Here is a 13,728-nt window from a genome sequence, read left to right as displayed (position 1 = left end):
ACAGTGTTCTGGGTTCTCTAACATCTTCAGGACTTACAGCTTGCTCTACAGAATCAAACCTGCTCCACTCTTGCTTGCCACTGCCCTTATCTGTTAACTCACATTTCTGGCATCTCCAATGTGCAGAGCCTCCACCACAACTGACATTACCTCTCCATCAATGGACTCTCCTGGCTTCTAAAGGACTCTGACCCTGCCACATGGTGACCAGGCTCAGTATTGCTCCATGACCGTCTCGATCCTGTAGTCTCCACTGTAGCTTGGGTTGCACATTTACCAATACCCTCTTTTGGCCTCTCATACCGCAAAGACTCAACTGCTATCTATAACTCCTTCAACCCTTAAAAACCAGGAACTGTATAAAAGTAGCTTACACATTGCCAAGTTCAGCTTCCAGCTTTAAATGTATCCTTGGCCCTATTTAGAGCACAGCTTCTGTATGCTGACCCTTGGAAAATACTTCCCAGAAGGTTTTGCTTTAATGGTGTTGATCTCTTACTATTCATAGCTTTTTAGTCTGAGCTAATTAACACAATTGTTCCATTACAACAAAAATTTCAACTTAGTGATATTGGTCTCTTATTAACTATGGATGATTCTCCAGCCCCAGTTGATCATAAATCAGAGATTCTTCATTCAAAATATGCATGAACAGTTTATAGACTCTTTGAGGAACTCTTACACTTTCTTCTGAAACCTCATTATCTAGGCCTCCATCATCAGCATTTACCTTCAAATTCTTATCTGCCAAGCTTTGATAGAACAGCTCATTAGACTACTGACAATGAGTTTTCAGCCCAAAATCTCTAAAATCCTTCCCAGTCATATGGTCAGTCCATCATAATAAGATTCGATTCCTGACACTAATTTCTGTCCCATTTTGCTTTTTTGTTGCAGTGACAAAAGACGCTTGGGAAAGGAAAGGGTGTTTTTCATTTTGCAGAATATACTCCATCCTTAAGGGAAGGTAGGATAAGAACTTCAGACAAGAACCTGGAGGCAGGATCTGAAGCAGAAGCCATGAAGAAATGGAGGAAGACTGCATAATTACTGGCTTGCTTCAAGTTTCACTTTTAATAACATTTCTTACATAACTTAGTATCCTCTACCCAGAGATGGCAAGACCTACAGAGAAATAGGTCCTCCCACATGGACTGTCAGTTAGAAAATGATGCAGAGACATGCCTGCAGGCCAATCTGATGGAGGCCACTCCTCTGATGAAGTTACTCTTCCCAGGTATCGCTAGCTTTTGTAGTTGACAGGGTGTAAATAGGACTGTTTACCTTTTGAGGAAAGCCGAGCAAGCCCTGCATTTTTTACTTCAAAATGTCATCCGTTCACAAAAATAACATTTCCTAAAAAGCTCTGAGCTTAAATTTATCTCAATGAGGAAAAAGCTCACTTGGGTGTAAAAATATTCTACTAATATTTTGAAAGTATTTTCCAGGTATTTAATATCTTTTTCTTAGAATAACACATCAAAATATCTATCTACCATGAAAAAATAAAAAGGAACAGGAACAGCCTTGGTTGTGAAAGATTTTGCAATTAGGTCTCTCATGAGACTTTTACACGTGTTACTGTTTCTAAGCAGTGGATAGAAAGATTGTCTTTCTTTGCAGGGAAGTAATTAATGACTAACATGTTGTTTTCTTCTTTTGATGGAAGTTTGGGTCATAATTTTGATTACTTTTCAGTTACTTTTTTGATAGAGTTGTTAGAAGTTTATAGAGCTTCAGTTTCGCCAAGACTGGTTGCAGAAGGATGTGAACACATTTAGCAGAGTACAGAAGCAAGGCTTCAATTGGCCACAGTGGAATGGATTTGGATTTGTTTTATTTTTTGAGACAGGGTCTCTTATGTAGTCCTGGAGCTTTCTATATAGACCAGGCTGGCCTCAAATTCATAGAGATCGTCCTGCCCCTACCTCTTAAGTTCTGGAATTAAAAACATGTGCCACCACACCTGACCCATGATATGCTTTATACAATATGTCTTTTACCAGAAATTAATAGATTTATGACATAATGTGTGAAATATTTCTAATATATTCATATTCAGTAAATGGATTATTATACAGAATATATAAGAAGTGCAGCACCATAAGCAAAAATGACCTAAGCTAAAAGTTAATGAATGCCAAGAGTAAGGGAGCATAGCAATAAGCACAGAACTGAGGAGATACATGTAATAATAGGATTATAGTTTTAGGGCCATAGTGAGACTCTATCTCTTGTTTGAGCAAAACAGCCAAATGACCTGAATAGACATTTCTTAACAAAATGTACAAAAGGCTAAATGTAAAAACTACCAGCACCATTAATCACCAGGAGAAAACAAGTCAAAATAGAATGAGATCGCATTCATGTGTGTCAGAATAGCTATTATCAAAAAGATGGAGAAGAACAAATGCTGGCAAGGAAAAAGAAACTCCAGTACACTGCTAGGAGTGTAAATTAGCACAGCGATTATGGGAAATAACACCAACTTTCTCAAATTTGCCAGAAGTACAATTGTCATGTGACCCTGCAATACCACAAATAGTACCTGCCCTTCCATACCCACTGCAGCGTCATTTACAAGAGCAAAAACATGGGATCAACCTATGTGCCTATCTATAGATGACTAGATAAAGAAAACATGTTACCTATACACAGTGGAATGTTATCCATCCATACAAGATGAAGCCTTGCCATTTGGTACAATCATGTGAAACTGGAGAACATTTTCTTAGGTGGAATTTCTGTTGTACAACATTGAAAACTTCCTCCAGGAGGAGTGGGAGGCTCATGAGCTTCAGAGAGTAAATTAAAAGTCACAAATCTGGAAGAAAAGAAACTTACAAGATTCCTGGAATCCCTTCCTCAGAAGCATAGAAAGAAACAATACAAAAATAAAAATGGCTTTTATTTTTGTTATTTTGATTTCCAAATAATTTGCTCACATTTTAACTTTATTTCTATTTTCTTTTAATATTTACATTCATTGTAATATGAGAACACATTTTTTAGGATTTCTCGTCTATATTGATGAGTGGATTTTAAAGGCAGATTTTAACTAACTTTGATTGATTTTTCTGGGAAAGCTTGAGAAGATTCCATGTCTGTGTTTACTAGATAGTGTTAGATTAAAAACAAAAACAAAAACAATTCACACAGGTTGATTGATAATTCTGTTCAAGTCAAGTGTATCCACATTGATTTCTTCCTATCTGTCTGTCTGTCTATCTATCTATCTATCTATCTATCTATCTATCTATCTATCTATCACTGAAAGGAACATTCTGAAGTCTACCACTTTGGCAATGAATGTGTGTGTGTGTGTGTGTGTGTGTGTGTGTGTGTGTGTGTGTGTGTTTCCCCCTTTGCAAATCTATCACTTAGAGTCTGTTGTTGGATAGACAAATGTTAGGGGCCAGAGTGCTTTGTTGGATAATTGATTCTTTTTGATCATTATGGAATGTCACTTCTTTCGTTTTTGGTGATTTTACTTGTTTTGAGTTTTCCTTGTCTGAAATAAATATAGACACATTACTTTTAACTTTTGACCTCCCTCTTTGTCTTCTTTCCTTTTTTTTTTTTTTTTCTTGATTTTTGTTTTGTGGCTCAGGAAGGTTCAGAAATTACCATGTTCTCCATGCTGGATTGTACTTGTAGTACTTCTGCCTTGGCTTCTCCACCAAGTGCTAGGCTGTGCCAGGCTTGCTTTGGGAAGGATCTGCTGACATGTTTTCAAGCACACTAGTCCTTTCTTTTTTATATTAGATATTTTCTTTTATTTATATTTCAAATGTTATTCCCTTTCCTAGTTTCCCCTCCAAAAATCCCCTATCCCCTTCCCTCTCCCCCTGCTCACCAACCCACCCACTCTAGCTTCCTGGCCCAGGCATTCCCCTAGAGAACCTTCACAGGACCAAGGGACTCTCTTCCCATTGATGACTGACTAGGCCATCCTCTGCTACATATGCATCTAGAGCCATGAGTCCCACCATGTGGTTTCTTTGATTGGTGGTTTAGTCCCAGGGTGCTCTGAGGTACTAGCTTGCTTATATTGTTGTTCCGCCTATGGGGCTTCAAATCCCTTCAGCTCCTTGGGTACTTTCTGTAGCTCCTTTGTTGGGGACCCTGTGCTCCATCCAATGGATGGCTGTGAGCATCCACTTCTGTATTTGTCATGCACTGGCAGAGCCTCTCAGGAGACAGCTATTATCAGGCTCCTGTCAGCAAGCTCTTGTTGGCATCCACAATAGTGTCTGGTTTTGGTGGTTGTTTATGGGATGCCCAGGTGGGGCAGTCTCTGGAAGGTCATTCCTTCAGTCTCTGCTCTGAACTTTGTCTCTGTAACTCCTTCCATGGGTATTTTGTTCCCACTTCTAAGGAGTGGGAAGAAAGTATCAAAGTATCCACACTAGTCTTTTCAATGTTTGTCTTGTCTATTATAGCCCTTCAAGGATATGTTTCAGTCTTTTCATGATTCCATTTCTAGTAGTTCCTTTCCATTCTTTCTTGGTTTTCATCTCTTTCAGTTTGCCTCTTCCTTTTTACAAAGGTTAATTGCTATAGCAGTCTATGCTAGTGGCAAGCAGATATCTACTCTGTGTCCTAGATGTTTCTCTGGATTCTTAGGTAACATTTGTCCTACAACTTCAGTCTCATGATGACTTCTGATAATTTTTAGGATTTAGCTTTCTCTTTTGCTATCAAAATCAGATCTGGAACCTAGAAGTTCCCTGTAGAATTTTTTTTAATAGACCTATTCTGGGTTTTTAATTTCTTTGATTTTATAATGTGTAGAAATGTTTTACCAGAGAAAACATCTAAGTCACTTTGCATTTTTAAGAACTCCTAAGAAGCATCAAAGAAGAAAGCACACCCAGGTTCTAAGGAACAAGTACAGACAAATGGGTGATGGGTGATGTCCACCTCAGGGGCACTGCCCTAAAAAGTATTTGCCTGACTCCCGAGGAAAGTTAGTAAACCTGGGTGTCACCAAAAAAAAAAAAAAAAGACTTTTTAAAAACTTTATATGAAGTTAGAACCAAGATCCTGTTTTGATGCTTATTAAATACAAAATACAAAATACTTTCTGACCCAGATGAGGGAGAGAAATTCTCCTTTCCATACTTCAAGTCTCATAAAATCAAACCCAGAGGTCTGTTAAAGCTGCCTTTTCAATTCAGATACTTCCTACATGTTCTCTTCTGAGACATATTTTGGCATAGGTATTTAGAGAGCCTTCTATCTTCCTCCCTTTTGTGGAGTTGAAAAGAGGCAAATCACATTAATTAATTTATTTATTCTTCTTCCTTTGCTTTATCCTCAGAATTTTCTTCTGAGGTGTTTTATTCTTTAATTCTTTAGTTTCTTTCTCTTCTTCAATTTTTACAAAATAGGAGTCTGTGTTGTTTCTCCTTTAATGTCATTGCCACTGTGTGTCCATCACTTGTTTAGAGCCTTTAAGGTTTTCAGACTTATGCTCATCTTTGCATCTAAATTCATGACACATCTTTGCTGCCAGTGCCACAATGTCTCAAATACAATAAACAAATTATAATAAAAAGAAAACTTAATGACAGTGAATTTCAAAAAGTGTAGAATAGAGCTGTCAACTATTCTTGACACACAGCTGCCCCTCTGCACTTCCTCTGTAGAATCAACCAATAGCAGTTGAGAAATGTGAGGGAAACACTTGTCTGTGCTAAACATGTACAGCTTGTTCGTAGATGTTCTTTTCTTTCTCTGTTTTTAATTATGTATGTGAGCGTTTGTATGTATGTGTACGTACATACATACCTGTTGGTGCAGGAGGCATTGAATCCCTCAGAAACTGGAGTTACACACAGCTGCTAGCTGCCAGATGTGAGTATCAGAAATTGCAAAAGAAGTTTGTGCTTTTAACCAGTGAGTTATCTCTCCCATTCTGTTGTTATTTGATAAGTTATACAATGACATAGGGATGTACATTGCAGTTACAGTATAATAAGAGTCATATAAATACCTATATGATTGGAAATACATGAGAGTATATGGATGAGATCTGCAAACATCATGACACCTTATAGATATGGACTTGAGGTGCTGCAGATATAATAGGAATCCTAAAGTCAATGTCTCTTATTATTATATTTAAATATGACCATGTTCACAGGCACCAGGTTCTCAAAACCAGAGGAAACAACTCTCCTAAGCTTAGTTTTTAGTCTTTCTCCAATTCTCTGTGTCATTGCTTCAAAACAGGAATGCCTTCATGATCTCAGAGTGACCACGGATGTAGAGAAATTTCTTTTTAAACTTATGTCTCTTTACTTTAGCTGCAAGATGGATGAGTAATTTTATTATTAATATATATTGACCTTCAGTCTGATTTAAGTGGATTCAAAGGTTTTATAAATTTTTATGGACATATCATAAGAGTGATTGTAGCTTGCCTGTCCAGCTTTTCGAGTCCACACTTGTCTTTGCATTGTGGACTTAATTTAGGAGGCAATTCTGTGAAATCTATATTTAAAATAATTTTCATCTTTACGTTCCAGAATAGGGCTCTTTTGGACTTTAACTCTGATTTACATATCTGTATGCTGTGCTAGCTTATCATATTCAGTTTCATTATCTCTATACATGTTCTGTATATTGGGAGCAGGACATATGAGATGCATATGCAGTACTCTGTCAATGGTTTCTCTTCTGCTTGTCTTTTTTTAAAAGAGATTTATTTTACCTTTTAATTATATGCATATGTGTGTGGGTGTGTGGACCAGACCATAGTAGCCATGAAGGTCAGGAGAAGGCATTAGATAACTTGGAGCTGGAGTTACAGGCAATTTTAAGCATCATGTTTGTTCTGGGTACTGAACTCAGATTTTACTAAAGAACTATATCTGCTCTTAGCGGCTGAGTATCTCCCCTGTTCTATACATTGTGCTAGCTTATTGGTGGACAGAACTTTGTGTGTTTTGAACGTTTTATGCTGTCATAAACAATACTGCCCTTGCATCTGCATTTTGAACCATAACTCTATCTTGTTTATCTAGACAATTAAGCTTGTTGACATTTTTCAAGTGATTATGTGAATCAGATATTTCTATTTAAATATCTGGAAAAAGTACTTTGAGGCCTTCAGATGCATTATATTAACCCCAATTGCCTTTGTACACTTACTACAGCATTCTTGTAGATTATTATTTTCTTAAACTCAATTAGTTGGGTTTTTTTTTTTTTTAAGACAAGCTTAACTCTTGATTTATTTTCCTTTTGGAGTCTCAGATCATTAAGTTAGATGTATTTTTGTCTCTTTCTTTGTAAATTTATGTATACTATCTAATTAGACAGCAGTTTTTAATTAGTGTATAAATTTAGAATTAAAGTAATTCTGAGTTATTTCTATATAAAATACACAGAAATGACTTCTTTCAAAGGAAGAAGCAAGATTAAAGTGGTATAGATTTCAAAATTACTTAATTTCCATGGGTAAACATTATTCTTGATTAGCACAAGATGTAGATATGCTTTTTCCTCTCAATTCCCACTCAGTTTAGAGCTTTTGCTGGGAGCATCTGTTCAGGACTACCTTGCTTATTAATGAATAGTGACTCACTACGCTGAAAAGAATCAGGAATTTACTTTCAATCCTAAGGTCAAAGGTCTCACACCTGAGAAAACCCCACATAAAGAGTTTTGCTGGTTGGTTCAAGTGGAAGGATAGAACAGGATGTCTTAGAATACAAAAGAGAATGGCTGCCAGTACATGGGATGCCTGAAGAGAATAGCTGCTAACAGGGAGTGGAACCAGCCGAAGAGAGAGAAATATGTTGCAGTCAGTAAAGCTGAAAGGAGTTGGAGATCTAAAGAGCACTTTGCCCTCACACTTGGAGATATAGAATCTGGAATTTCATCAGCTAGATGTCAGGCTTGCTTTGGTCCAGTATTTCCTGACTATGTCCTTCCTTTTGAAATGGTAATGTGTATCCTGTGCCACTTTATGTTGGAAGTATGTGATCTGCCTTTTCATTTTGATTTTACAGGGGGTTACAGTAAAGAGATTGCCACAAGTCTCAGAAGAGACCTTGAACTTCTAATCAGTGTTGAGGCTGTTATAGAGTATGGAGATTTTGAAGTTGGAATGAGTGCATTTCTTCACTATAATTTGCCCGCTAGCCTATGGGGGTCAGAGAGTGGCACATGCTGGTTTAAATAGGAATGGACCCCATAGGCTCATAAATCTGAATGTTTTGCTCACCAGGGAGGGGCACTATTAGGAGACCTTGGAGTAATATGGCCTTGTTGGAAGAAGTGTGTCACTGGGGTAGGGGGTGGGGGGGGGTTGTCTTGAGATTTCAAATGCTCAAGTCAGGCCCAGTGTCTCTTTTTCTACCTGCTTCCAGCCAATTCAGGTGTAGAAGTTTCAACCCCCTCTCTAACGTATGTCTGCTTGTGCACCATCATGCTTTCTGCCATGATGATAATAGGCTTAACATCTGAATCTATAACCAGCCCTAATTAAATGCTTTCCTTCATAAAAGTCGCTGTGATCATGGTGTCTTTTCACAGTGATATGAACCTTAACTAAGATAGTATGCTAATAATGCATATAATAGGCATATTATTTTGATATGGTAATGTGCATAGGATAAACATGTTTTCAGTAAGGCAATGTGCATGATAGGTAAATGTTTTCAGTAGTTGCAATATTGGTACTAGGTGGGTGTTTTCTATCAATTTTTTTCTCAGTAAACTTTAGGAGCTGGACTTTGATCAAACATTCCTGCTATGCTAGCCATTTCTCCCTTTGTAAATTCACCCACTTATAATATTTGATCAGCTTCTAAAGTGAAGAGTTCAATTTTATTTTTATAATGATTCTATTACTATGCTAGCAGACTGACTACACAACGATTAGTAAGCAAGACCATTGTAAGTTTCATGGAAAATGTGTATACTGAGGACAATGATACCTGTGTTGTGTGCTTCCCCTTGCCATGACACATTGTAGATACTTAAAAATCTACTTGATTTGGATGGTTTGTGACTCAGTTGTCAGTCTGTCTCTATTAACCTTTCCCCCTGTCCTTTTTTGAAGTAGAAACTTCTGGTTTCTTTGGGAAGTCAGTTATGTCAAATGATATTTTCCTGGTTCACACAGATGAAGGGATGTTTTGCTGTGGCAGACATGTGGAAAGACACATGATGTTTAGAAATAATATAAATATGACCCCACAGACAGTGGGAGCTCAAGCATTGATTTGCTTTGCTCACCTTGCCAGTCTTCACTGACCACATGCGTGTATTGGTTCACCTTATATTACATTGCTGATATTCACTCGTGGTGACTTCATAGAGAGAAACTCAAAGAAGATCTTGTGAGATTCCTGCAGCATTTTGCTGTTTCCAGGGACATGGGCTGATTGGCAAGCCTCAAGGTTTCTTTTGGATTAAACTGCCCTTGCTGATTTCTGTGTGCTGTCTTCTGAGTGAACTGGACTGCAGCTGCTGATTCGTGTTTAGTGTTTGCTTGTGGACTACACTGAGAACAACAAATATTGGAATATCCCCAAAGAACTATTTCTAAACAGGTCCTCTTCCCCGTATCCTCATAACCTCTCTTTCCCACTACCTCTGGTAAGGGGTGGGATAGATGGGAAGTTGAACTCTTATTAAAGGAGGTTGTAAAATATATATAATATATGCCAGGTGTGGTGGCGCATGCCTTTAATCCCAGCACTCGGGATGCAGAGGCAGGCGGATTTCTGAGTTTGAGGCCAGCCTGGTCTACAAAGTGAGTTCCAGGACAACCAGGGCTATACAGAGAAATCCTGTCTCAAAAAACAAAAACAAAACAAAACAAAACCCCCCCCCAAAAATATGGCTACACATTTTGTTGTAATATGTCACACCGGAGCACATCTCAGGGCATGTGGAAGTTCTGAAATCTGCTTCCAAATATTTCCAGGTTGTGAAGAGTTCATTGCACTCTTGTGGGAAGGAGAAGTACTTCTGAATGTGCAGAACACTTGGATTCCATTCTGTGAATGAGAATTGCTAAGGGCCATTCAGTTTAACTTCATCAGTAAGCACCTAGCATATTTACAGGGGTGGCTTAAAGCAATTTGGAAGTTGTTTGCTGGAAAGTTTGTTGATTGGAAACAGTCATTGGGTTTTCATTCAAACTAGGAACCTCCTGCTGCTGTACGGCCTTTCTGTATCACTGAGAGCAAAGGGAAGAACCAGGCTGTGAGAGATATAGCAGATCCTGGCACTCAGCAATCTAGGTGACAGTGCCTCCTCTCTGATGAGTAGAGGAGTGGTCAGTTCTCTCCTAGAGATGGATAGTGAAACACCTAGAGAGGAGGCAGAGCTGTATAGAAAGAGGTAATGGAGACCTGAAGAAGAAAAGGCAAACCTTCAGAGATAGCAGTGAGGTTTCAAAGGCAGCACAGTTAAACCGATGGAGGAAACAGTGTTAAACACTCAAATCAAAGGACAAAGCCTTACAGAATAAACCCAATGTATGTTTTCACAAGCATACTTCAGTATGCCTTCAAGCTGCATTATATGCTTACAATGAGTTATTGTAGATTATGGATGCCTGAACACTACAATGACAATGACGATGGGTAAAGCTCACTTCTTTCTCACTGTTCTTTGACCTCCACAGTGCCTTGATTTTAGTAGAGATTTGTTATACATTCGTTCTTATGTAAGTATGTAAGTGTGTGTGTGTGTGTGTGTGTGTTTGTATGTATGTATGTATGTAAAATTTAAATAACATCATATATTGAGAAGTTCTACATATAATCCCAAGTGTTCCGCACTGCAAGTAATCATGTTGTAAATCAATCCCACGGCCAGGTGAATATCTCTTCGTGTTGTTCTTTCTCATGCATGCTCAATAATGAACATCCTAACCCCCTTCTCTCTCTCTCTCTCTCTCTCTCTCTCTCTCTCTCTCTGCCTTTCTCTCTCTAGTTTACTCTATTTTTTCTCTTCCTCTCTTTAAATCAGGATCTCCTACAACCCAGCCAAACCTCAAACTCACTGTGTTTCAGAGGATGACCTTAAACTTCAAATACTTGTGCCTATATCCCCCAAGTATTGAGATTACAAGTGCATACCATCACACCTGGTATAGATGGTGCCGAGGAGAGAACCCAGGGCTATGTGCATTCTATGTAAGCATTCTACCAACTAAGTTATATACCATAATCATTCCTCAAAATATTCTATTTTCTGTAGCCACAGCTTAATTTTGCTGACTGCCATTTAGAAGAAGAATAGTGTGTTTGACATTTTCATTCAACAAGCTTTCAACATGATGCTGCGTTCTCACCTTTATTATTTCTGTTTTTTCTTAATACCAAGTAATATTTAACTGCATAACCATAATGTAATGTTTTCCACTCAGGGTTTAGTGGGGATCTCAGTTCATTCAGTTGTTCTCCATGTGTGTGGGGTATGTGTGCATGTGTATGCAAAGTGAGTGCAGATATATTCACACATATGTGCAATAGTGGAGGAGGCAAGAGGATTTTAAATCTTAAAGCATATTCTTTCCAGATTTTAGAAAATAATAATCAAGGTCATTATTAAGGTGTCTATTCTGACTAGAGAAGAATTCTATTATCCCTTAACCCTACGTGTCCTCTGTAGTCTGTTTAACATTTCCACCCACTGCAAGTATTCCTTGGTGGGAACAATGGAAATCTGCCTTGCATATATGCAGTCTAGTATTAAACAACAAAGGCACATAGAGATAACTAGGGTGACCTATGTGAAGGCAGTGCTTCTTTGGTTTCTATCCAACGAACTTTGAATACTTCTCTGGTCCTGAGGTCTGATCTCTGCTTCTTTATCATGAGCAGGTTCGTCACTATTTGAGCTTCACCTCTCAGTGTATTCTTGGCATTTGTTAGTTTTCTACCACGTTGATAAGATAGCATGGCAAGAGGTGAAATGTCCAACATTATGGGGCAGTTTTCTTACTGAAACCACCACAGTAGTTTAAAAAAGTGCTTCCTGAGAAGTCATAGTTCTGACTTCTTTTTTTCTCCAAGAGGACTGCACTATAGCCATTGTCTGAAGATAGTTGTCTCAGATAGCATTATGGTTTTGAGGCTTTTCAATATTCAGAGAACATGTTCTTCAGAAGTTCTTATATCCTGGTGAGAAATAGAAGCCAGTCAACGCTGTAAACATTTAAAGAGAATTGATTAGGTAATTAGAACTGGGAATTCCTGAGGAAAGCATCCTGCCATCTATGAGCACTGCTTACAAGCGTGTTAACAATGGACATCTACTGTATTTAGGCTGCTCATCTCTGTTCACTGTTTCTTCAAATGTGCTATATGTTGCTTATTCACTCACAAACCACATTTATCATCGAAATTTATCCTCTCCTCCCTGTTGATTTCTGCACAAATCTCTCAGTACTAATCATTCTGTGGTTTTTGCGTTGCTCACATTTTTTATACACACTAGAGAATTGTTTTTGGATTTTATAGTTATTTTATTTTTGCTTTTTTTTTTTTTTTTTTTTTTTTGGCTTTTTGAGACAGGGTTTCTCTGTATAGCCCTGGCTGTCCTGGAACTCACTCTGTAGACCAGGCTGGCCTCGAACTCAAAACTCTGCCTGCCTCTGCCTCCCGAGTGCTGGGATTAAAGACGTGCGCCACCACGCCCAACTATTTTTGCTTTTTGAGACATTCTTACTATATATCTCTTTTGATTTCATTTCATTTTGATTTCATGTTCACTGTGTACCCTATGTCTTTGCTACATTTCTATTGCTGTGATAAAGACCTTGACCGGAAACTTGGGGAGGAGGAAAGACTTTATTTCAGCTTACAGCTTACAGTCCCTCATTGATGGAGGTCATGGCAGAAACTTGGAGGCAGGAGCTGAAGTAAAGAAAATGGAGGGCTGTTGCTACTATCTACTCCCCATAGCTTGCTCAGTTTGCTTTCTTATACAACCCAGGTTCATCTCCCCAGGGACAACACTGCCTAGTAATCTTAACCTTTCCATACCAATCTTCAATCAAGAAATATCTTACAGGTTTTCCTGCAGGCCAATCTGATGGAAACACTTTCAAGTGAGGTCCTCATCTTCTCAGATAACTCCAGTTAAGTCAATGAAACATTAACTAATACATCCATGCTGGCTTCATAGCCAGGGTGCTCAGGTGTCAGATTCTTACAATTGCAGCTACCACACCTGTCTGAAGCTTTTTAGTATATCATACTCATGCGTTCTCTCTGGGATTTTCACCTATGTGAAAAGTCTATGAAATAAGTTCATTATTTCTTGATTCTATCTTTTCCTCTTTGAAAGTGATCACTATAGAATATCTGTTTAAAAAAGGGTTGTAGCTTTTATTATATCCCTATAACAAATGCATTAATTTTCAATATTTGATATGATGAGAAAGTATACACACACACATATATATATATATAAAGTATTACAACTAGCAACTAGTAAGCAACACTTCTCCATATTCTCTACACATATAAATAATATATATGTATATAATAACGTATATATATGTATGTTAAGTATGATACATGCAGATATATATACATGTAGATATATAAATGTATGATATATATTTATGTAGATATATACATGTAGATATATTTGTATGTAGAAATATACATAAATGTATATGTAAAGAATATATTATATATATTATATATATATTATACACACACACATATATATATATATATATACACA

Source organism: Mus musculus, chromosome 9 (assembly GCF_000001635.26).
Source record: "Mus musculus strain C57BL/6J chromosome 9, GRCm38.p6 C57BL/6J".
Lineage (NCBI taxonomy): Eukaryota > Metazoa > Chordata > Mammalia > Rodentia > Muridae > Mus > Mus musculus.
The sequence above is the reverse complement of the archived record's forward strand: the minus strand, read 5'-3'. Positions refer to the sequence as shown.